General features: G+C 42.3%; 1 protein-coding gene and 1 pseudogene across 12 annotated transcripts in view; one reads left to right on the top strand and one right to left on the bottom strand.

The window, feature by feature from the left end:
* The window catches only part of PARD3 (par-3 family cell polarity regulator), a 467456-nt gene that overhangs the window by 16596 nt on the left and 428159 nt on the right, over window positions 1-22701 (top strand). The window lies entirely within an intron of this gene.
* Window positions 19939-22423, bottom strand: LOC143156042 (mitochondrial thiamine pyrophosphate carrier pseudogene; annotated as a pseudogene).

Raw genomic sequence — 22701 nt, 5'->3', positions numbered from 1 at the left:
ACTTTTATTGAAAGCAATTGAACTGCAATGCATGGTGAAGAATGAATGTGTGGTGGTAGGACTCTGCCAGTTCAGATATTGCTTCTTTTCTGTTTGCCCTGTGGTTTGTAAGTGGGATACGTTTCCAAATTGAGATTGTTCTGATAATGATTTAAAAGGATATTTCTGTGTCTGTTCTGTCCCAGGATATATTTATATTGAATTTGTACACCATTAAATAACTTTAAACTCATGCGTGCGCTTTCTAACAGCTAGTGAAACTTTTTTTAATGTAAACACTTCTACTAATGTTAAGAGGATGTATAGTCAGCATTTCAGCAACAACAGACAGAAAATGCATGGGATGAGCTTATTGCCAAGCAAGCTGGATATAGAAATCAATATTAGGGAAAAAAATCCCAAATGATCAATGTGAAGGAGGGGAAATAATTTAGTTAAAAATGTAAGTCGATAATTGTCTGTATTATACAACTATATACTTTTCACTGGAGTACAAAGCCTGTAAAGTCATGTATGTTCACTGACTTACAGGTTGCTCAAACGTGACTGCGATCTGAGTCAACCGAACGTCTTTCTTAAGAGAAAGCGGTATATCCTGGGGATCAGAAACACTGAAGGACACTCCTTTTTTGAATCTTATGTTTCCAGATGGAAAGGGAAGTGTTCTCATTTTTCTCTCTTCCTTCCCCACACCCTCCCCCTGCCCCCCGAATTGATTGTAGCTGGTAGACTGTCTGCTTTCACAAACCAAGCACGTTTCCATACAATTGTGCTATTTGCTTGCTGCTGTATCAGTCCAGGGCAAACTGTTCAATCTATTTTTTTACAGCACCTCCTTTTTATTACGCTTGTACAGAGCATGGGCTTGGTTGTTAACATTCAGCTGGACTGCGTACAAAAAAATAAATAGGAGTCATCCCAGCTCTGTCGGCCATTGAAATACCTTATCTGCTTTTCTGTTTTAAAAAGGCAATTTGCATTTTTCCCCATATCTCATCTTCAAAGAATAAAAACTTTGCAAACATCCTACAGTTCGTGCTGTATGAATGAATTGAGAAAATAGTCTGTTACGTGTCTGGAATTTGATATTTACATATTGAATCTGAAAGAGAAAACAAAACCACTTTTGAGTCTTGGGATGAGCATGTTATGGGACCAGTCCCATACAGGAGAGCGATTGTTCTGTTGTGGCGTGTTATGTGGTCAGGGTCACATTTGGTTAGAAACCTAGTAGAAACACCCTGAAATCAGCAGAATTGTGTCCAGGCAGAGGGATCTGCCAGTAAAGCTGTCAAATTCTGGAACTAAACTCTTAATGGTGTACGGTTAGCATCATATGACTTGCAATTTCTTCAGGCAGCAGCCCTGCAGTTGGATTCATATCATATGAAATCTGTGCAGTGCAACTCCCCACCATGAGCAGAGGTGGCATTGATCCCAAGGGTGCCCCTGCGCAGTTCCCAGCTCGGAGCAAGGCTGGTGGGTATTGCTGGATCACGGGGGATTACTGTTGTGCAGAGGCAGCAGGCAGTGGGGGTGGGAAGGAGAGACAGAAGGATGTGTTTGTACTAAGCCGTTACATGGACTGTCTGTGTCTGTAAGCCTGCTCTTTGGAGGTGGTGAATGTCACTGATGTCACTTGCTTGGGTCATGCTGTAGTAAAACCTGTGGAGGGAGGTGCTACATGGGTGATTGTGACATCCAAGGCCAGAGGGGACCTTATGCTTTGTTAGCCTGACTGCGTATCATTACCCTTCCTGGAGTCCCTGTGGGGTGACGTGCCTGAGTGAGCAACAGCCCTTCCTGATCACCTGTCAAAGAAGTTCCCTAGAGATGGCTCTGCTGTGGTTCGAAGGACCTCTACTGAAGCTGAAGCCAATGCATTTCTAGGTAAATGCCCTGGTGAGTGATTTTCTTGCTCCTGAGAACGTGCAGTGTATTCCCAGTCTGTTCTCAGCCTTGTATTAAGTCTTGTGTTGAAGCCAGCGTGGTGGGTCTTTGGTCTTCAGGAGCGGATTCTGTTTGAACTGTTCTGGTGGCATGGAGGTCCCCATGAATCAACAACTTCTGTGCCTGGGGAGTATCCCCAGGTTCTGTGATGATGTTCATCCTTCCTCTTCTGGATAAATAGTTTAAACCAAGTATCATCAATATGGAAAACTGAAGAGAAAAAGGGTAATGCGGTAAGAGACTACATTTGATCTTGCAATGGCTTCTCTTCAGATGCAGTCTCACTATCTTTATTTGGGCTCTGGATAATCATGGGATTGAATTTCATTGGATTTCAGTTACAGGAACGGAGTCCATAATTATGGAGTAAAGTAAATGGTCCTGAGGGTCAGGTTACTAATGTTTTGAGGAGTTACTTAAGTGACTGCTTAATTTTTGCTCAAGGGTTGAGCTTTTATTAATTTTTTTTTTTTTTTTTTTTAAATTGTCACTCTTGCACTTGCAAACACATACAAAGGCCCTACTGAAGTAGAGTTGTTGCTGTCTTATCCAGGAACAATTTGGGTTTTGTTCTCAAAAATCTCTGAAGTTTCTAGAATGTGTTTGGAGTGGCCCACTGAAATGTGCATTAATGCTTTCCTGTGATGGAGAGACTCCATATGAGTGCCATTTCTCTTCGGGGTGGAGGAGTGGTGGTACATAGAAATGCTTAGTTATTCAGAAGTCTGGCTGCTCCACTGTAACAGATTGGCTTGAACATGCAGTTTGGTTTTGGGGTGAGTTGGTGCTATTGGCTTCAGCTGCTGTAGATAGGCTGCTTCCCCTCATGGGCGAGGGTTGAGATTTCAGTCTTCCTGCTGGTCCAGGTGATACGGTCCCAGTGAGAGGGCTGCTCTTCAATTGCCGATGAATTGCATGAGTCTAAGGATCCGCAGGACGGCTACCTCCTTTCTAGAGAAAGAAATCCACAATGATGTAAACTGGTAATTTTTCTTCTAAATTTTATTTTCTGCAGTTCTGATGATTCGCTATTTGTGCTCATAAGCAATGCACGTGCTTTCTGCAGTGTCTCTGCCTTTGCAGCTTTGTGCCTACAAATGTTAAAACTCTTTCTCTTTGAGAGAAGCCTGTTCACTGGTGAATGGAGTCAGCGATTCAGATAGCTGTTTCCAAGGGCAAAAGAAAAACCAGAAAATCTGAGCATGATTTTGTGGTGTTTGGCAATCAGCTTTCACACAAGAAATGAAGCTTTTTTAGCATTCACAAGCATTGGTGTCTCTAGGCTCTCACAAATGTGCAACACTTGCTGCTTTAGCAATACACACCTCTTGAGTGAGTGGGACAGGGAATGGAGCCAGCTGGCCCTGAGTTTGGGATGAAAGATAGAAGAAATCACAGGTCTCGTAACTCCACATGCTCAAGAGTCAACACAATGGTTACTTTAGCACATTTATCCATTTTATATTTTAGACTTAGGATCATGAGCAGCGAGTTTTTAACATTTGCATTCGCATAGCCTTCTGTATTGACAGCTGCCCTTCAGTACTGACAGTCTCTAGAAACACATACTGGATCTCATTGCCTGGAAGCCACCTCAGATACACAAGTTGCCCTCACTCATTTGCTGCACAGAAATGCTGTAGTAATTGTAATAGAACAAGGTTTGAGTCATTTGATTGTAATCAAGTACTGGCGTATCTCATGCTCTTTACTGGATATATATTCCCCCCCCCGCCCCCAGTATATGATTTAGGTTAAAAGCTGTTCATTTGCAGCAGTAAACATGGTTTTGAAGGCTAAGCAGAATGTTCATTTTAACGTGGTACATCTTATGTTTTCTGGACTGAGTCTTGTTAGAGAACATCCAGACTCCTCCTGCTATTGCTATTCCACAAAATATTCATCCCCCCAAAATTCAGTATTTTTTAATAATCTTAATAAAAAAACCCCAAAAAACTTTACTGTCTTGTGATGTGTAATATCTCTTTTTATTTAATGAAATGATGCCAGACACCTGGTGAGCACTCTGAACTTACGTAATACAAAATGTGAATCATTGTGAAAGAGACCAAACCCAGTATCATTGCTGAGGGTAAATGCACTGCTGGTTAAAGGTATATCTTTGCAATCGGAAGCCAACAATAAATGACATAGCGAATTAGCTAGCACGATAAATGAGTCAGGCAGCCAGCCCTGTTCGGGTGAGGGAGTGCGTGTGTGGACTCTGAGCACAACAGGGCTCTGTTGAAGCTGCAGGCTTGTATTGAGAGAGTACGTTGAACTTACACACTCACACCTCCGTGGGAGTGTGTACCAAGGTGTCCATGAGAAGGAACGAAAACATCACATTGCCTCCAACAGGGAGAATAAAGATGTTGAATTTTTCATTGAAAAGGCTCATACTTGTCCGGATTTAGCCATAGAGAGTGTTTGCCACTGTTAGGTCTAATGTCAGTGTGTGTGAGAGCTGTTGCACATCACTAGATGTGCATGCTGCCATCACCAAAATCCTTACCCTTGTTTTTGTTTCATATTCCATAGTGAGAATTAAAACCCAGTTTGGAAGAGTTGCCCAGGTTGGTCTGTGTAACTGTCAGCTTCTCTTGGATAGCTTAAGATACTTTTGTAGCACAGTTTTTTATATTAAATGCTGTTCCTGTACACAGGGACTCTGCACAAAACTCTAATTGCAGCTCTCTTTCTTACTGATGATACAAATCGATATCCTCATGCTGAGATAGCTGGGGTGAGGGAGCTGAAGGTAACCTAAGTTTGATGTGTAGAGCAGAGTTCATGTAGCCTGTTAACCTAGAAGGTTGGTGTCTACAGCTGGGGTGGGCACAACAGGCACTGTTTAGAGGTGGTGCAGAGAAATACATAATTTCAAGATGTGATTCACCTTGTCCTGAAGTAGCCATATGAAATAGCTCCGTTTTTAGAGTTTGGGAGCTGACTGCAGCATACCTGCAATTACTTACGCATACACACTTCCAGTGCAGATTGTCTAGGTTGCTCCAGTGGATCCCATCCATTACGTATATCCTCTTGTCACAGGTCCCCTTTTACACCAGCTTGTGATCTTGCTGAGTGGCTGCTTGCTATGTGTAAAGTAAGCATATGCATGGAAAAAACCCAAGCTACCTCCCCAAAAATCTCTGCTGCTAGCTCATTGTGTGGCCATAGGTAGGTTGCACTGTTTCTTTACTTTGGATAAAAATGTTCGCGCCTTGCAGGATGGTGTAAGGGCTGGACGACGCCTGTATGAGATTGTACTTCTCAAGTCATTGCTGAAGTACAGATTTCTCTGTACTCTGAGGAGTACTGAACTCCATGGAGCTGAACCATGTTGAGAAAGGCTTCTTTGCATCTGTTCTTGGGAGGAGGGATGGGGACTTTGCAGCTCCTCCCACTTGAGGTGCATTTACTCTTATTTCATCAATCATTTGACTTTTTTTTTTAAATTATTTTAAGGGTAGCCACTTATGAATCACAATGTTTAGAAAAATCATACATATATTTTTCTAAATAAGCTCAGATAAACTTTCCAAACCCAATAGGTATTAGTTCAGGTTTAAAAAAGAAGCATAATAACCTCTTCAATCTATCATCTAATTTTTTTTCTCTTTGCTGCTTCCTAATTGGATAAAACTTAACACTGACTTTGTTCCAAATGGTAGAGGAAATAATTTAAAATTACTTATTTCAACCAAATAATGCACTGAACTGAAATGTGTTTCAAAATCTGCATCCCTGCTCTTTCCACAACTTTGAAACCAGATAGCTAAGTGGTGACGGGATAGAGGCAAATGGGTTTTACGCGTCTTATTCTTACATATGAGATGCGATGAATAAATATTGAGAGCCCTGGAAAAAAGTGCAAGAGAAGTACCAGGGTTGTATAACCACTTCTGTGTAGTGAAAAGTGGTGTCAATCAGTTACGTAGGCATGTTGCAGCAGATCTAGAAGCTGTCTGAAAAGAAATCAGGGCAATTGTTCCTTCTAATGTAAACATTTTGTAACTCTAATTAAAAGGTATAAGAAGAAAACAGTTGTTCTTGCAAGTAGGGAGTTGTTATATAGTATGTTGGGGGAAACAAACTGTATTGTTTACAATTTATATAATGTAATTTAAAAAATAAAGATGTTCTTAGTGGAATGCCCTTATGGATGTAGTCAGTGTCAGGTAACCCTAATCGACAGACAACCTGTTACAGAGAAAAGCAGGTCTATAAAGTTGCAGGCTGTTACTTGCACTGTTTTGGAGTAAAGTTGAAGCTAACGGCTTGGCAGAATTGGCAAATTTGGTAGTAAAACTTTTTACAGTTCTTTGTAAGAGTTTAAGAAGGAAATCTTTCATTATGTCCGTAATGTCTTGGCATAAATACTATCACACACACAGTCAAGTTGTCACCGTATGTTGAATCCAAAAGTACTAGGAGGTGAAATATTCATTTGCAGTCTTGAAATGTAATGTTTCCAGGTCAGGATGGAGAGGCATAAGGAGTTTTGTACCACTGCTAGTGTTATGCTTGAACTGAGATTTTTGTAATCCCTATTGTTACAATATTTATTGCTCGCTATTGCTCAGCAAAATACTGTAAATTGTTTCAGGGCTGTGAACTGCAGTTTACCACTGAAACAAAATTTGAACTGCCAGAGCTGTATTGTGTTGAAGATACAGAGTCTGGAAGATGAAAATAGATTTCTGTTGGTTGCTTTGCAAGCCATGTCTTCATTTATGTAAGCAATGAAAAACCCTACTGCAACCTGGTGCTTGTTAACCTAGTGATCATAAAATCCTTTTAGAAAGCCTTTTTTCTTTTTTTTTTTTTTTTTTAAATTAAGAAAACCCCCACAAAACCCACCTTCTTTCTCAAGACTGGGTACTGGTATGTCTATCAGGGAGCTTTCTCTGGTTCTGCACTGCTTCTCACCATAATCCTTCATAATCCTCCCCTGTGGATCACTGGTTTATTATTATTATTTTTTCCGGTGTGGGTCTTACCCAGTGTTTTTCCTCACGGGATTTCAGTGTGTGTTTGTCTGTTGGGTTAGCAGATGAAGCGTGTGCATTGCTGGGCACTGAGCACTTGGGAACACAGCCGATATTTTAAAGCAGTTCTCCTCAGTGCAGACAGTCCCTGTGATCTTTACCTTTCTTCCTCAATTTCCATTTGGCTTTGCAATCCTACTCTGTCCTGGTGAACACTGATGTTTATAGTGGCATGTACTGAAATTAATTTATAGTATTGTTACTATAGTCAGTGAATATATATGTGAATTACTGAAATTTATGTATGGTATTGTTACTGTGAAGCCAGAGGAGCTGCTTACGTGATGCTGACAGCATGTGGTTTTGAACTCGGAGCTGTTTGTGTCCTTAAAAAAGATGTTTCATGGCTGCGAGATCTTGTTTCTGTGGATCCATGAAATAAAAGTGCTGAAGTAAAGGTGACAAATCTGAGTTTACAGCATTTTTCCTCTGGGTCATGTGAACAAATACAAAGAACCATGAATGGCAATTACCATGAAACAGTAAATCTGGATCTAGGGAGTTAGTGATCAAGTGCCAGAGAACCCATTGGTACGGTTAAATGCTGTTGAAGGGTGAAAGATGCTTTGCCATCTGCAGTGACCTGTGAAGCAGTCTGGATGGCGCGTTGGGTATTCAGGGTAAAAACCAAGCATCTTGCTAGTGCACAAAACTTGCCTGGTCAGGCCTTTCTAGTATGAAAGTTCACACCAGGTAAATCCTAAAATTCTGAGTTTAATACTTACTTCCTTGAAGTTTTTAATTTCTCAGATTATTCACTTCAGACATTTGAGGTTCTTGGAACTCTTGCTGTGCCAACGTTGCCAGGCCGATACAAGTGGGCTTTGAACGTCTTGAAGTTAATAGTGGTTTGAAATGAGGTATTCAAATTAGCAACTCCCAGCCTTAAAATGGACTGCTCTAAAATCTTATGTTCTGCATGGTGGATGTTCAACACAGAATTTATTATGAATTAGGATGTCTCCGCTCATTATGTGCTGGTATCTGAGTGAAAGGAATACTACTATCTAGCATTGTAAGAATATATACCTGTATCAACGCTGGCCAGAAGGATGAGTTCTTCCTTCCAGGGAAAATTTATTAGGCGTATGTCTTTCAATTACATTGCATTCAGCTGTTGCTTATTTTACTGTAAGTTAAAAGATTATGGGGGAAAAAACAATGTGGGGAAACTCTCAAAAACTGTAGGAGGAGTTGCATTACTTCGTCAAGGAGGTTGGCATACAGTTGCCTACCGTGGTTGTATGCTTCGGCTTTCTCATTTCCATCATTTCCTGTTATTTCGGAGTGGTCCTCTGCCCTCTTGGCCCTCTAGCCTGGGTTTTGAACTGTGGTTTAAGAACATTTATAGGGACTGCCATTACTTTGTAAAATGGAGTATACTTTCAGAACCGGTAGGTAGCTGGGGTGGGGGATCCTCCAACTTTTAGGGTTTTGGGTTGTGTGTGTGGTTTTTTGGTTTTTTTTTTTTTTTTTGATACCATCACTGGCAGTGAAATCAATAGCAGGGCCAGGCTCTATGCATTTGTCATCCTAAGGGTGTTTTTTTGATCTTAAAACATGAAATGTGTTGATTTTCACCTGCACCGGGAGCCTATTGCAGGTTGAGATGCTGACTCGTAGAAGTAGCAGCGCTTCCCTCCTTGGTACAAGGGAAATAGGGAGGGAGGCTGTGCACAGCTCTCCCCGCAGGGCTGCAGGGACGTTGCTTGAGGAGAGGATGGAGTCTTCTGCTGAGAATGGATTGGAGCCAAAACAGAGAAAGGTTTTTTTGGGGTGAGGTGAGCAAGTTGGTCACTCTAGGAGAAGCTTTGGAAAATGTCAGCAGCGGCAGGAATGGGGAAGAACCTCACGAGCAAGTAGGGTAGCTCCCAAATGGAGAAGGGTAGGATGTTGTAGCCAGAGGCAGGGAATAATAAGGCCAAGAAGGATAATCATTCCTCCAGTAACGCCTGTGCTGAACAGGGAAGAAGGTTCAGTTATGGCCCTGCCAGCAACGCTTTGAAGTGGACCAGAAACTCCTGTAGCCTTTGGATGAAATTTGTGAGAAGAAAAGTTGTGACAGAATTTTTTTTTTTTTTTTTTTTTTGCTTAAAAGTTCTTTGGACAGGGCTGGGGTAGGGGAGAGCAGTCTGCCTGCAAGGAGCCGGACCAAGGAAGCATTTGTGCTGTGTATGGAAAAGAAAAAAAAAAAAAAAGAGACATCAACCAGGAAGGGAAATGTTTGAAAATTGCAAGTTTGTGTGATCGTGGGAGAGCTGGAGGAAAGCGAAAAGTTGCCTGAGTGTACACCAGGGTAACTTGGCGTTAAAGGCAACATGCAGTCAATTTAATGTCCTCCTTGAGCTTGTGAAGGGGTTACCATGCTGATGCTGCCATCACTGTGGATAACTCAAAAAACCACCCAACCCAGAAAGCCAACTCCCACTAAGAAAGACTATCCTTCCCTGCAGCCAGCTTTTTGTTTCATTTGGTTCACATTCTAGTAGTTAGGGCATTAATAACACCAAATGCATGCAGGCAACATCCTTCTATCTTTAAATACTTGCACACTTTTTTTCCCTTCCCCTATTTAATAGGAATGCTTGATATTCACGTTCCTCTTTCTACACAAAGGGAAAGCTGGGGCAGCAGGATGTTGGGACTCTATTTCAAATACCGTGCAACTACAGATCCTGGTGAAATCAGTAGGAGGAATATGTAAAGGTTTTTCCAAGTCTGAGCTGTGAGTTATTCATCTATAATTATTTTAAGAAACATTGGACCTGAAGTAAAAATTCCTGCTGTTTGGCCATCATTGTCTTCTGCCTCGTTGCAGCACAGATGCTAGTAGATCTTCCTCCCCGCCCCGTTTATGCTCATGTCTACTCCTTTATAAATTATTGGCATGTTCTTTAGTTAATTCTTTGATGACAACGGAAAGAAGCTTGTATCTTGTTTCAGTAGACAGCAGTTTCCCTGGGCTGAATATCTTACTGCTTTTGCATTGCTGCATTGTCTTGGCTTCCATGATCCCTGCTTCTTGCTTTGTAAATTGATTTTAAAAATAAAAATAAAATAAAATCACGAAGGACAGAAACAAAATGCTTTGTTCTGTTACAGGCATTACGTTATCTGAATGATACAACTGAGAACAGAAGGAGAAGGACTGGAGGTACCTGTTTTTAAGGAAGGAGCAGAAGGGTTAAAAATAGGACTGGTTTAAAGGATAATAAATAGGATGGATATAATCCAAGTGAGGTAGAAGATGGGCATGTCTGCTTTGGGGAGGGGATACCATTACGATGAAGGTTAGTTAGTCAGCATGCACCCTTGGTTTTGCTGTTGAGCTACTTAGTAGGGAGGGATGGGCTGGAGCCTCAGTGTTAAGCAAGACAGAGATAGTGAGGTAAAGGAGGAACAGAAAGACCTGAGCTAAGTGAATCTGCTCACCTTGAATTATGTCTTCGTGCTGTGTCAGAATGAGGAAGGTCTGCTCTATTTGAGAGAGACGCTGTTTTTCTTAATAGTGTGACCAAACTACTACACAGACTCTAGAGCGGTAGGTGGTAGGGTACATACATATTGATATTTTTTATCTTTAACTGAGATTTCTGAGCTCTGTCTATATGAGCTGAACTCTGTCCCTGACTAAGATACCTGGAGGCGGAGGATGAGACAGTGAGATGTGCGACTGCAGAAACCAGACTCTTCCACTGGGGTTTGTTTATGCTGCTGCCTGCCAACCTCAACAAATGACACCAAAACATGTCATTGCTGGATCTGCAAATAGGTCTGCTGTGATGTAAAAATCTTCTATTTTTCCTGGTGCATTGGTACCCACCTCTGCAGTCGATGCCTAGTAGCGTGACTGCCCCTCTCAAAGGGAAGAAATGGGGTTTCATTGCGTTGCCCCACTGAAATGCATACACAGCATCTGGAATGTGGAGGCTCTCCCCGTCCTGTCCTGGTACTATCATGCTTTGCTTTCCTCTCAATTGATTGCTCAGGCATTTATTAACCTTATTTATTCATTTATTTATTTATTAGTAGAGGTATTCAAGTGCAAACAATTACATTAAGTTTCACTGTTACTTTTTTTTGGAGGCAGTCTCGCTATTTGTCTAGTTATCTGCAGGGTTTTCTGCTGTTGACGAAAAATTTCAAATTCAGCATCTTGCTAGTAAAATATTTTAGTATAAAATCAATTGTTGTTGTAAAAGGGAAAAAGACTCTACTGGTGTGACTTTGTTCTTTTTTCAATGAAATTGTGAATTCTGTAGTAACCTCAGGCTGGGGGGAGATTGCTATTTCAACCACTGAAAAACTTCAGGAGACACTTCTGAAAATAAACAAAAATTGGTAAATCCTTTCCACAGAGTAGTAAGGTTTGTTTTACCAGAAGTTTTATTGTATGTCAAGATTTGCAGTTAATTTCAGAAGCCCATTTAAATCCTGACGAGGCAGAAGATGATAGATAGCATTAAGGTTACCTTCGCATGTGTTTCATTGCTTCATTGTGGCCACCTTGATTGAGAGGCCTGTGCCTGCAGCCTTGTGCTTCTTACTGTAGTACCACTGGTTTCTGTTAACCGTCGGGCTTGCCCTAGTCATGAAACAGGTTATGAAGGAAGCTTTAGCGACCGACAAAGAACTGTATTGCAAAGTAGATACTTGTAGAGGTTCAAATTTACTGAGGAAGCTCGGTAAGTTGTGCATCGTCTTCTCTGGGGTCCTCTGCACCTGCAGTAGGTCTTTCCTTTGGCAGTGACCCCTCCGGCTTCCCTGGGTGCAGTGTGTTGGCCAGTCATGGCTCCAGCAGTGCCTTCTCTTTTGCCCCATCCTTCCTCTCCCCATTCCAGCATCCTGAGCTGGGCATACCGGTTGTTGGAAGGCTTCAAAGTGTTGCCACCCTAACTGCGTTTGCAGGTGTGTTTGATGTTTGTGGTGCTGGGAGCAGCTCCTCGCACGGCCATGCTGCCGTAAGTCTCGTGCAGCACTTAAGAGTATCGATATTTGTGGCAAGTGGTATAGGTGCCCATTTAAAGTTTGTAATGTGTTGTCAGCGTCGCTTGTGCTTTTTCACTGGTACTGTATCTGTTTAGTAAACATATCCATTTAACTAACAGAGAAGATACACAGTATTTACAAGAATGCCTAATATTGGAAGCTTTTGTAAGCTTATGGAAGGCACAGGATTTCATGAAAACTTTTTTTTTGTGATGTTTTACTTATACTGCAAAATTCTTCTCACTTGAGGTTATAAAAGAGAATTGCTCCAAATTTTCCAGTAGCAGTATTACCATCAGTCGCTGTAACAGCAGAAGACACTAAGCATCCTGCCCGTTTCATTAGAACAGAGTTCTCTAGAGTTCTTGAAAGGCAATTCTTAATATATTTATACAGCATTATGTTAAATGTACTTTGAAATGAAAAGCAGGTATTCCCAAGTCGTCTGTTCAAGTACTGTTCTTGTAGTGAAATTATGTTTTTTCTCCTAAATCTGCTGACACTTGAGGATAGCTGTGAAGTTAAAATAATAATAAAAAACAGGTTAAAAAAACCCAACAAACAACACCACCCAAAAGCAAAACCAAAACCCCCAAGCATGTATTCCCCAAACCCTCCTCCACTCTCTCTGCTCCCACTGTATCCTTACTCCTCCCCCCCCCCCCAAGTAGAGGAGGCATGTTCTTTTCAGACAAGGTGGGGGAGACTTGCCCATAATTTTTCTTTCAGATTTTAAAAATACGAACTTCTTTCAGTCTAAATCAATGAAAAAATGTAATAATGAAAAAGCAAATTGTTTGCATGTACTTAAAAGTTTGCTAGCAAGTAAATAGTGTGTTTTTAATGGAGGCAGGAATTTGCACAAAATGGAAGAGACTGCAGAATATACGTGGCTGTTGCAGAGTCCTTTTTGCAGTGCATCGTAGAGGGTTTCTGGCACCAGTTCTGAACACAGTCTGTCTGTGTTTCAGAGTGAGCTTCCTTTCTTAAAGCTCTGCACTGGAGATAAATGATACGCTGGTGAGCACAAATGTGCACCGAGGGACACCGGGAAGGGAAGCCTGAGCCCACTTAAGTGGAATGCACATCATTGATTCCTGCAAGAAGAATTGATTAATCATAAGCATTTTAAAAAAAAAAAAAAAAAGCTGAGCTTGTTTAAAATACAAGCTAGTAAAAACAAAATTGAGTCAGGATGCAGTAGAGGGCCCATAAATGTAACTGTATGATATGTGGATGCACCAGACTTTTAATAAAAGGAGTAATTTTATCCCCAAAAAAGCACCTGTGGTGAGCAGAAGGAAATTGGAAGAACAGAGGTAGCACTTTACTGTCGCCCATCTTTATCTTTCCTTTACCCGTCCTTGCTGCCATACTTCAAACTGCATTTGCTGTGAGGTGTTTATGTTCACAGTCCTGTGACTCTGGGTATGGATATTTAGTGGGGTTTTATTTACTTTTCTAGTAAGTCCTGTTTACTTCTGGTTTGTAAGTTCTATGTATAAGAAACAAAATGAGATACCCAGGCTGGTTATTTAAAAAAATACATATATAAAAAAAAATAATCTGCAGGAGTTTTTAAGACCAGACATCCATAACGCCAGAAGCCAAAGTGCAGGCTGGGTGCTTGTGCACGTGCTTCATGCAGAGGGGAGCAGCGCCCTGGCTCTACTGGGTTTGTTTTCCATTTTGAGTGACTGGACTGGGATGAAATCTGTGAAATATTGCTGAAGTCAAAACCCAGTTTGCTATAAAATACAGGTTTTTTTGTCTTACCCAGTGAACTCAGCAAATTGAGGAAGCTAGCTTACAGTTTGTTTTGTTTTTTGTCATTTTTGTCGTGGTTTCCGTATTACATGATGTAGCAGCTAAATTCTTGGGTATGGAACAGCTTTCTATAGCAGTAGCTGCATTTTAATGCACCCATAGCTGTATTTCTCCAGCTAACCTTTGTTATTTTAAAGACTCTAACAAATCAGATACTTTTTTGGTAAGCATTTTCAGAATGTAATTAGCTTTAAAACTTGTGTACACAGCAAAAGCTACATTAATAATACTCCAAGAGTTAGAGCAGAGCAGACAAAGTATTTTATTCGCTTTGTCTACAGATTCACTTCCCATCATTCCGGAGCACTTGCTTAATTTCCCCTGAAATCTTAATTTGATGGAGCCGGTCATTTGACTGTCGATTTTGCTGCTTTCCGGCACCTTTAAAAAAAAAAAAAAATTTCCCTCCAGTGATGTGTGCTACACAAACCCCTCTGTTTTTTTGGGACAAATGCATCGTTTCTAGAAGTGGCTGCTATTTCTGATTTTGTTATATTTTAATTTATTTTAATATTTAAGAAGTTGCAATATCAGCAAAGCAAGTTACCAGAGCAGCTTAGTGTTCCTTGCAAGACCTCTTGCAAAATATGTAGTGGGGTTTTTTTTGTGTGTAAGGCCCATTTGCCAGATGGTCAAGGCTTCATCAGAGCCAGACAGCATTTGAATGACTCTGTGTAAAGTGACACAGATGCTGGAGCTTCTCTGGTACGTGCGTGGTGAATGCCAAAAGGCTGCTGCATGTGTGACCAGCTTGGGCACGTGGTGTTGGCAGGAGGGGGAACGTTGGAGCTCGAGTGGTTGGGGAACGCTTCGTCTTAAGGATCGTTGAAATAACTGCGTGCACGTGGTTGCTGGGTGAACTCCTTTAACCTGCAGGAGGACTGCCTTCCTCCTCTGCATTTCGTACCTTCCAGTAATGATGTGTAAGGAGCTGGTCGTGGATGTGGATTCGTGCTACAAGCCTCAACAGTGCATTTTGTTGGGAGTGACTCCTGTTACTCTCTAATAAGCAGCAGGGATGCAGCGTGTGAAAAGGGCTGCTCAGCAGCAATGTAGTATTTGGGCAGTATATTTCTGAGTATACTGAAGACCATTTGTGGTCTGATTATCTATGGTCACCTGGTTTATGGTGGCTGCAGCATATGGGTTTTTTCCTCCCCCCAGAGATAGGTAGTATGCATCCATGGTTTCTGCTATGGTATCTTTTCCTTGGTCTGCATGGTTGTACTCCTTGCTTGGCAGAGGGCTTGGAAAACCCTACATAACTTAGAATTTTTTTTTTTTTAATAGGAGAGGGGAGGAAATTGGGAAGGATCTTGTTGCCCTTTGCCAACCTACAGTGAATTTGTCCACTGAGCCTCCCGTCCTCCCTTACTTGTATGTTCTGTGATAGTCTGTGGCAAAATGGAGGAGGCCTTTCTCCATGCCTTGTTTTTGTTCACCCTCAGTCCCAGGATGCTGGCTCTGGTGAGAGGAATAGCAGTTACCATCCAGCAGACTGAGGGCTGTTGACTAAAGTGCCCATTGGTTGAATCTAAGGCTACTTTATAGCTGTTGAAGCCAACCTGAGCCGGTGCTACCACTGGCGTTGCTCTCCCCACCCTGTTTTCCCTGCTGTGCTTCACTTTGCCGCAGAGGTAACATTCGGGAACCGCTTACCTGCAGAGCACACGAAAGCGAAGCAAGGAGACAAGAAATAGCAAAACGAAAGACCCAGCTTGTACTGAGGGATGCAGGAGCAGAGCTCGGGGAGGCCTGGGGACATGAGCTTGCTTAATGTGCTTGTATTGCCAGGGGCCACCCATCACAGCACCCCTAGGGATAAGTTGCACTGGCAGCGGGTCAGCATTAGGTGTGCAGAGAGCCGCGTCCCATCCAGTGGGAGCTCTGGGTTGTGATTTGAACCTTGCTGATGCCGTGCTGTCTTGAGGGGAATGTGCTTCCCGGTCAGGCCTGTCAGGCACCTCCACCTCCCCTCCATCCGCTCTGGCTTGGGGCAGCCCTGTTGCTGCTCCTCTTCCCCGTCCCTACGGTCATCTGTGCTGCCTGCTTCAGGAGGCCAGACTTCTGCAGGTGGTGGGTGGTAAATAAACTACCCCAAGTATGTCAGCATTAGCATTTTGTTTTGAAGACTGAACAGGTAAATACTATGTTCTTAAGTGTGCCTCAGTTTTCCCTTCTGCTTTCCAAAAGCAGCTGGAAAAAATCTGTATCATGAGTTACAAAATAATTTTAGCCTAGATTTTTTTTTTAAAATCAAAACATTTTCCAGTATTAATTCAACCACAGTAATCAAAACACTTTTATCAACATAAACAGGAACAGAATAAACAACAACAATGAATATAAAGAAAATGAATGGGTGGGTGGCTCAGACCTTTGCAGTGATGTTTTTCCAAGGGCAGGCAGTACTGTTCTGCTGGGGAACATCGTGTATGACCTCCAGTTGTTTCTGTCCTGCATGTTGTAGCTGACCAAAACTTCTGGTAATAATATGACACTGAAATTCCTTAATTTATCCCTGCTGTCCCTGAAGTCATGCGCGATACGTCTGAGAGTTTCCTTTTAGTTGTCCTCTGATGTAAACCAAATCTGCTCTCATCTGGTGAAGGGGGAATCATATAAACTAATGAGCTGGCTGTTACATAGACATCTTATGTATAATGACACACTTTCATTACTTGCTCATATGTGCCAACTGCCCTGTATCACAGCACAGTACCTGCTTTATAGCAAAATGACAATTTTCCTCTTTACTCATCCCATGGGTTAGGAAGCAAATGTATTTCTGAACTTTGTTTATTTACTTTGCTTCCTGAGTGCTTCTTGCGTACTTGGAGTTCAAAATTCTGCAAATGTTTAACATTAACCCATTGTAAAGACATAACATGCAAGAATTTCAGTAGAATAAAACATGGTCCTCTATGCCAAGTTAAAATGCTTTCTGAGGGTGAGCAAGAACAACAATGCAGATGTGCTATACACATGGCTTGGCAGAAGACAAGGGCTCTTTATGGTATATCTACCATCACTGCCTGAGCCTGGCAAAACATTCCTGTAGCATATGTATGTGGGGTTCAAGCACAGGCTGAATCTCTCTGGAGTTGGGGGCTCTTTCTCCTGACTTTACTGCCATTTGAGCCAGACCAATTATGTGGTTACACATTTATCTTGGCCTTTCAGGGTAGTCTCTTTTGGATTTAGTCTGTAATCAAGAGAGAATGTAAGAAACAGAAGTGTAGAGTAACCTTTCCCTGATCCCCTTTTGCCTTTAAGATTATAAACAGGAGAGACTTATGTAGACAGAAATATTCTAAAGCTAAATACAAGTTAATTGCACAAAACCCTACGCTTACCTCCTCTGTGTCTGAGCTGCACTGTGAAAACTTGAGCTGTGAGTTGTAGTCCAAAGACAAACTATATTTTTCAGAGTTCGGCTGAAATGGGGATGAGTTTTTCTTTTAAAGGGTGGAGATCTGTTAGTAATGACAAATTCTGATTGGTTTTTTTTTTTCCTCTTTTTCCTCTTTTTCCTGTGACACTTCTGTGCTGTGCTTAGAGCTGCTTCTGCACATCTTCAAAAGATGACTGAACGTCACCCACTGAACTGCATCTGCTGCCCTCCCTCCTGCTTGCCCCGGCTAACCCATGTCTTATCCGTATAATTTAGACTTTTAAGGCTTCTTGGCGTGGGACAAAACCCCCAAGTATCTGAAGGGACTGCAGTGGCAGTGGTTTGTGTAATTTCCACAACTCTTTTGCTGCTGGTTAGCGTATAGTAATGTTTACTTCTGGTCTGAAGCCCTCTTATTTTCTTCTTTTGGCTTCAGAGGCAGCCAGGAGAGCAGAGGAAGAGAGAGGTGAGGTGGGAGGGCCCTTTTTTCCCATGCAATGCAAGCAGTGTAACAGGCCCGAAGGCTGTACTTCAGCCCCATCGGAGAGGTGGAAAGCGTTTCTCATTTCATTGAGCTTGCACCAAAATAGGCTGTGGATATGTCTGTTCCAGAATTAAAAGTAGTTAACTTCTTATTGACAGGTTACGGGCACCTCTTACTTGTGGGACACCACTGTCCACGCACAATCTTCTCTGGAAATAATAAAACAAGTTTTAGGAAATTCAATTAGGTAGGTCAGTATAATTTCAAGTAGATCAGCTATGAGCTGTAAGTTTTCTGAGGCAGATGCTCCATCTCTGGGAAAGCAGGACTCTGGTTCCCGCTGAAATCTCTAGCTGCTGTGGCAATGTCAATAATAAGCTGCGGGTGGAGGAGGAGGAGATCTCACTGAGCTTCTCCTCTGCGTCACTGCACCGCCATGGGCAGTGCTGCCCGCACTGTTCGTGCCCCTGCTCAACTGCAGTTCTGCTGCCTGCACCCCTCCGGAGCTGAGCTGGCGGTGCTCTGCGCACCCCACCTTAACTCTGTTTCAGTTAAGCATTTTCAATAAGTACCTATAGTCTCGCCTGTTTTTGACGCGCACAAAAAAGGTGAGCTCAAAGTAAAGCTTTGCATCTAAATGTCTTTGGATTTTGAGGTGTGAAAATCCTAAAGCAAAAGTAATTGGGTTTTTTTAATCCTTTTCGATCATTATGGTGTTGTGAATCAAAATACAGGCATCTTTTCAGTTGTGACCGAGGTCCAAATTTTGCATCCTGAGTATCTCTGTACAGAGTAATATACGCAGACATAATTACTTATGGAACTATTTCTGATGTCTGTCATTGGTATATTGATCTTAATTGTTTCAGTGTAACATAGAATCATAGAATCATAGAATCATTGAGGTTGGAAAAAACCTCTAAAATCATCGAGTCCAACCGTCGACCCAACACCGCCATGCCCACTAAACCATGTCCCTAAGCGCCTCATCTACTCGTCTTTTAAATACCTCCAGGGATGGGGACTCCACCACTTCCCTGGGCAGCCTGTTCCAATGTTTCACCACTCTTTCAGTAAAGACATTTTTCCTTACATCCAATCTAAACCTCCCTTGGCGCAACTTGAGGCCATTTCCTCTTGTCCTATTGCTAGTTACTTGGGAGAAGAGACCGACACCCACCTCGCCACAACCTCCTTTCAGGTAGTTGTAGAGAGCGATGAGGTCTCCCCTGAACCTCCTTTTCTCCAGGCTAAACAACCCCAGTTCCCTCAGCCGCTCCTCATACGACTTGTTCTCCAGACCCCTCACCAGCCTCGTTGCCCTTCTCTGGACACTCTCTTTTTTTTTTTTTTTTTTTTTTTTTTTTTAAATTTTTAATATAATAAAATTTTTAAACTCTATACAGCATTTGTTTACTCACTGCATTGAAGCAAAGAACCCTGAAGTAAGAATTGGGTTTGTGCATTGAATCCCTTTAGAGCGGGGTTCTTAATCTGCAGGTCTACTTGTTAAAAGCGTGACTGAGGCAATGCCAAACCCTAAGAGATGTATGGCAAGACACGCAGGAAGAAAAATGGGCACTTAGGATACAATCAAACTCTCCAGAGTTAAAGGAAGAGCGAGGTTGGGTCAGCATGATCCACTAGAAGATTCTGTGTTTAAGGTAGCTGAGAATGCGCAGCCAGCAAGTGATAATTAAGAAGCAGCATCTGGCAGCAAAGGAAACCTGAGGTTCTATGCACACTAAAGAGGTTTTAACTGACTTCACAACAGCAGGACAGAGCTACCTGTGCAACATGGAGAAAGATTATGGTGCAAACAGTAGGCCATAGAGCAAGGAAATAAAGCTGTGCAGATGCAGTGGTAGGAAGTGATGTTACATTGGTTAAGCAGCACTAGCTAGGCCAGGATCCCTCTGTGGTCCAGGGCACACACAGGAATTCACCCACTTTATCAGGTGCCTTTTCAGAGCAGTCTCTGCTAGGTAGTTGCCTGCTTGGTTCCCCTCTCCCCCCACTAAACGTGTGCTGATATTAGAGGAGACAGAGTTAAAAAACGCTCAGTTGAACAGTTTCCAGCAAAGCAGTTCAGTGTCTTCAGCAGAACTGCAGTTGCCTTCTCCTTCTGCTTGGTCCTAGGAGGTGATTTCCTACAGGCTGGTGGAGCTCTGGGAGCTCTGACATTTCCAACATACTCATGACAGAGCAAAGCCATCAGTTTTCCCTCCTCCAGGAGAACACCAGGTAGCCATACACATGCCCCTTTCAGCATTCCTTCCTCATAGTGCTATCAGTGTTCTTCAGGGCACACAAGAGGCTGCAGAACAGTTTATACCAAAAGAAGACAAGGCCAGTAGAGGCAGCAGCCTTCAGCAAGCTGGGCGAAAGGCCCTTAAAGAATCCACCTGGGCCCTCCTCTCGCATGATCTGTCTTACGCGGTCCAAGAGACCCCTATATATCCGTACCTGCCCAAAGGCTGCCCGGGCATGCTCAAAGCCACCCACTTGCAGTCGTTTTTTGAACAGGTCAAAAGGGTAAGTGAGGGTTTTGCTGATGGTTCCGGCGCAGCTGCCACAGACAAGGTTTTTAACGTTGCCTCCCTTCTTTCCTTCAGCTGGAATCACCCATTCAGAAAACTGTTGCAGGATGTTGTAGGAGGAGAACTGGAGACCAGCATACGGAAAGATAGCAATGATTGTGGGGGTGAAACCTCTATAGAAAGTCCGAGGCTCTTCTGTCTGGTACATAGTCACCACTGCATGGCAAAGGTTGCGATAGACCTTAGGCTCACCCTGAGCAGCAAAGCGGGTGCGTAGTGTGTCAACAGGTTGAACTGCAACAGTGGCTGTACAAGCAGTCAGTCCACCGCAGACGAAGTGCACAAAGGAATCGCGGGCATTGTATGAGGTGACGTTGTGCACCAGTTTTGTCTTTTGAGCGCATGTGAATATGAAAACTTAAGCACAAATTTTTTTTCTTTGGCTTTTTTGATGTTTGGAAGAGTGGCTATTTTGAAGACATGGCCTTTTTTCTGTGAACCTTGAAAGAGGTGTGTAGCTTATCAAAGGCTATGTGGTGGACTACTAAAAATTTCAAGGAAGTCTTCTTTCTACATTTCTTTAACATGTCTGTAAATCAGTCATCCAGGTAAGATTGATTTAAAATTCAAAGTATAAGAATTTTTATTAGATTCACTATGTATGATTATATAAATTATCACTTTAAAGTGTCAGTGTGCTAATTGCTAATTGATTTGTTTCATTTTACAAAATATGGCATGTTCGGATTTAACAGCATAAACATGTCTGCTTTTACTGTTACTTTACAGACCAGTGCAGAGAACAGCTTGAATATGTTCTATTGTATTGTGCCATGAGATTGTACTTCTCATAGGAAGCATGAAAAATTCCAGAGTTCAAGAGAGTGTGTATTCCCCCCCCCCCCCCATCTTTATAATTTAGGAGAATGTTTGACTATCACAGTATTACGTTTGATCTCATCTGATGTAGGTACTCAGTCTGAAAAGAATGTTTTGTATGAGATTGAGAGGTCTGAAAGTTTTGAGTCCAAGGCAGTTTAAATTTTTTTGTTGTTTGTTTTTGCTAAAGCTAAGTACATTTTGAAACAACCATGGTTTTAAATAATAGAACTAGCTAGGGAACAAATTTCTGTTGTGTGAAAATAAGTAAGGTTTTAGGTTTTTTACAGCATTTCAATGAAAGGGGCAGCTTTTGTAAAAAACATTTCCTAAAATGCATGAGGGCTGTTTCAGAGAGGAAGTCTCCATGGGGCAGGACGCTCAGCAGGGAGGTGGGAGGTCCAGGAGCAAGGCTGTGCTCTGCAGAGCGCTCCACAAGCCTGCATCTCTTTCAACCCAGATGTTAGATGTCTTAATCACTGACACCGGTGTCTCAACTAGAAAATTTTCATATCAGATGAAAGCTTTGCCAAAACTGTCATTTTTACTTCAAGTTTGGTTTTCAAGAAGCTTGCGTTTAAGAAAACTTTCTCTGAAGGGTGAGGATTCCTAGTATCTCTAAGCTGTCTAAAATATTTCTCTTCTTTCAAATGGCAAAATTTTACTTTATTGCTAATTTTTGTGTTGTACTTTGTCTTTCTAGACAGGAAGGGAACTGCATTCCTAGTGTAACAACCTGCATGCAATGTGAAAGAACAGAGTGAAACGAAATCGGCCTTTTAGAAAACAGGAAGGGTAGAAGAGGTACGAGTCATCCAGCAAAACAAAATGTTATTCGGGCTAAATTTTACCGTTCAGTGCAAACCTTCTGATGAAATCCATGCATGTGAACTCGGAACAGAAGTTTGGCCTGGCCGAGGGTGTTGCTGTGAGTCAGCGTCTGATTCACGACAGCCGGGAGGGTGTAATCCCTCCTCCTGCATTACCGTGTGTGTGCTGTGTTTGTGTCCCCCCACCTACTTTATGGTCATGCTATCGATTACATCTAGTCGTATAAACAGTCTGGTTTTTAAATTGAGGACTAAACGAATAGGTTTCTTGCCTCTCCCTTTTGTTCAGCACTGATGCATAAAAATCCAGCAAAACTTTGATTTCCTCTCCCTCTCCCTTTTATTTTGAAGGGGTACGGGGCTGTGAGTTGGAAATGCTGCCTACCTGGAAGACAGAAAAGGCCCCCGGCCAGCTTTATCTGTAGCTTGCAGCCGGTAGATCTTGCTCTGTGTCTTACCAAAGGAAGAGGGTTCATGACCTCTCCATATCTGAACAGCTCGCTATATATAGGCTAGGATCTTCCCTGGGAATTCTCGCAGCAGCCTGTCTCCTGCAGCCATGGAGCAGCTCAGTCCCCAGGTGATGATTTAGGTGTTGTGTGTAACTGACTTGTGCGCGTAGGTGGCTTGTCCCGTGTGCACTGGGGCACACAGTACGTGCCTGTAGGAAAAACCATGTAAAAGCAGCTGTAAGACTTTCTGCTGAGGTGAAGAATTCTCCGCTAGAAAGCAAGGCCCCGTACCTGGAAAATGA

Source organism: Aptenodytes patagonicus, chromosome 2, assembly GCF_965638725.1.
Source record: "Aptenodytes patagonicus chromosome 2, bAptPat1.pri.cur, whole genome shotgun sequence".
NCBI classification, from domain to species: Eukaryota; Metazoa; Chordata; class Aves; order Sphenisciformes; family Spheniscidae; genus Aptenodytes; species Aptenodytes patagonicus.
This window is presented reverse-complemented; position numbering and strand designations above follow the sequence as displayed.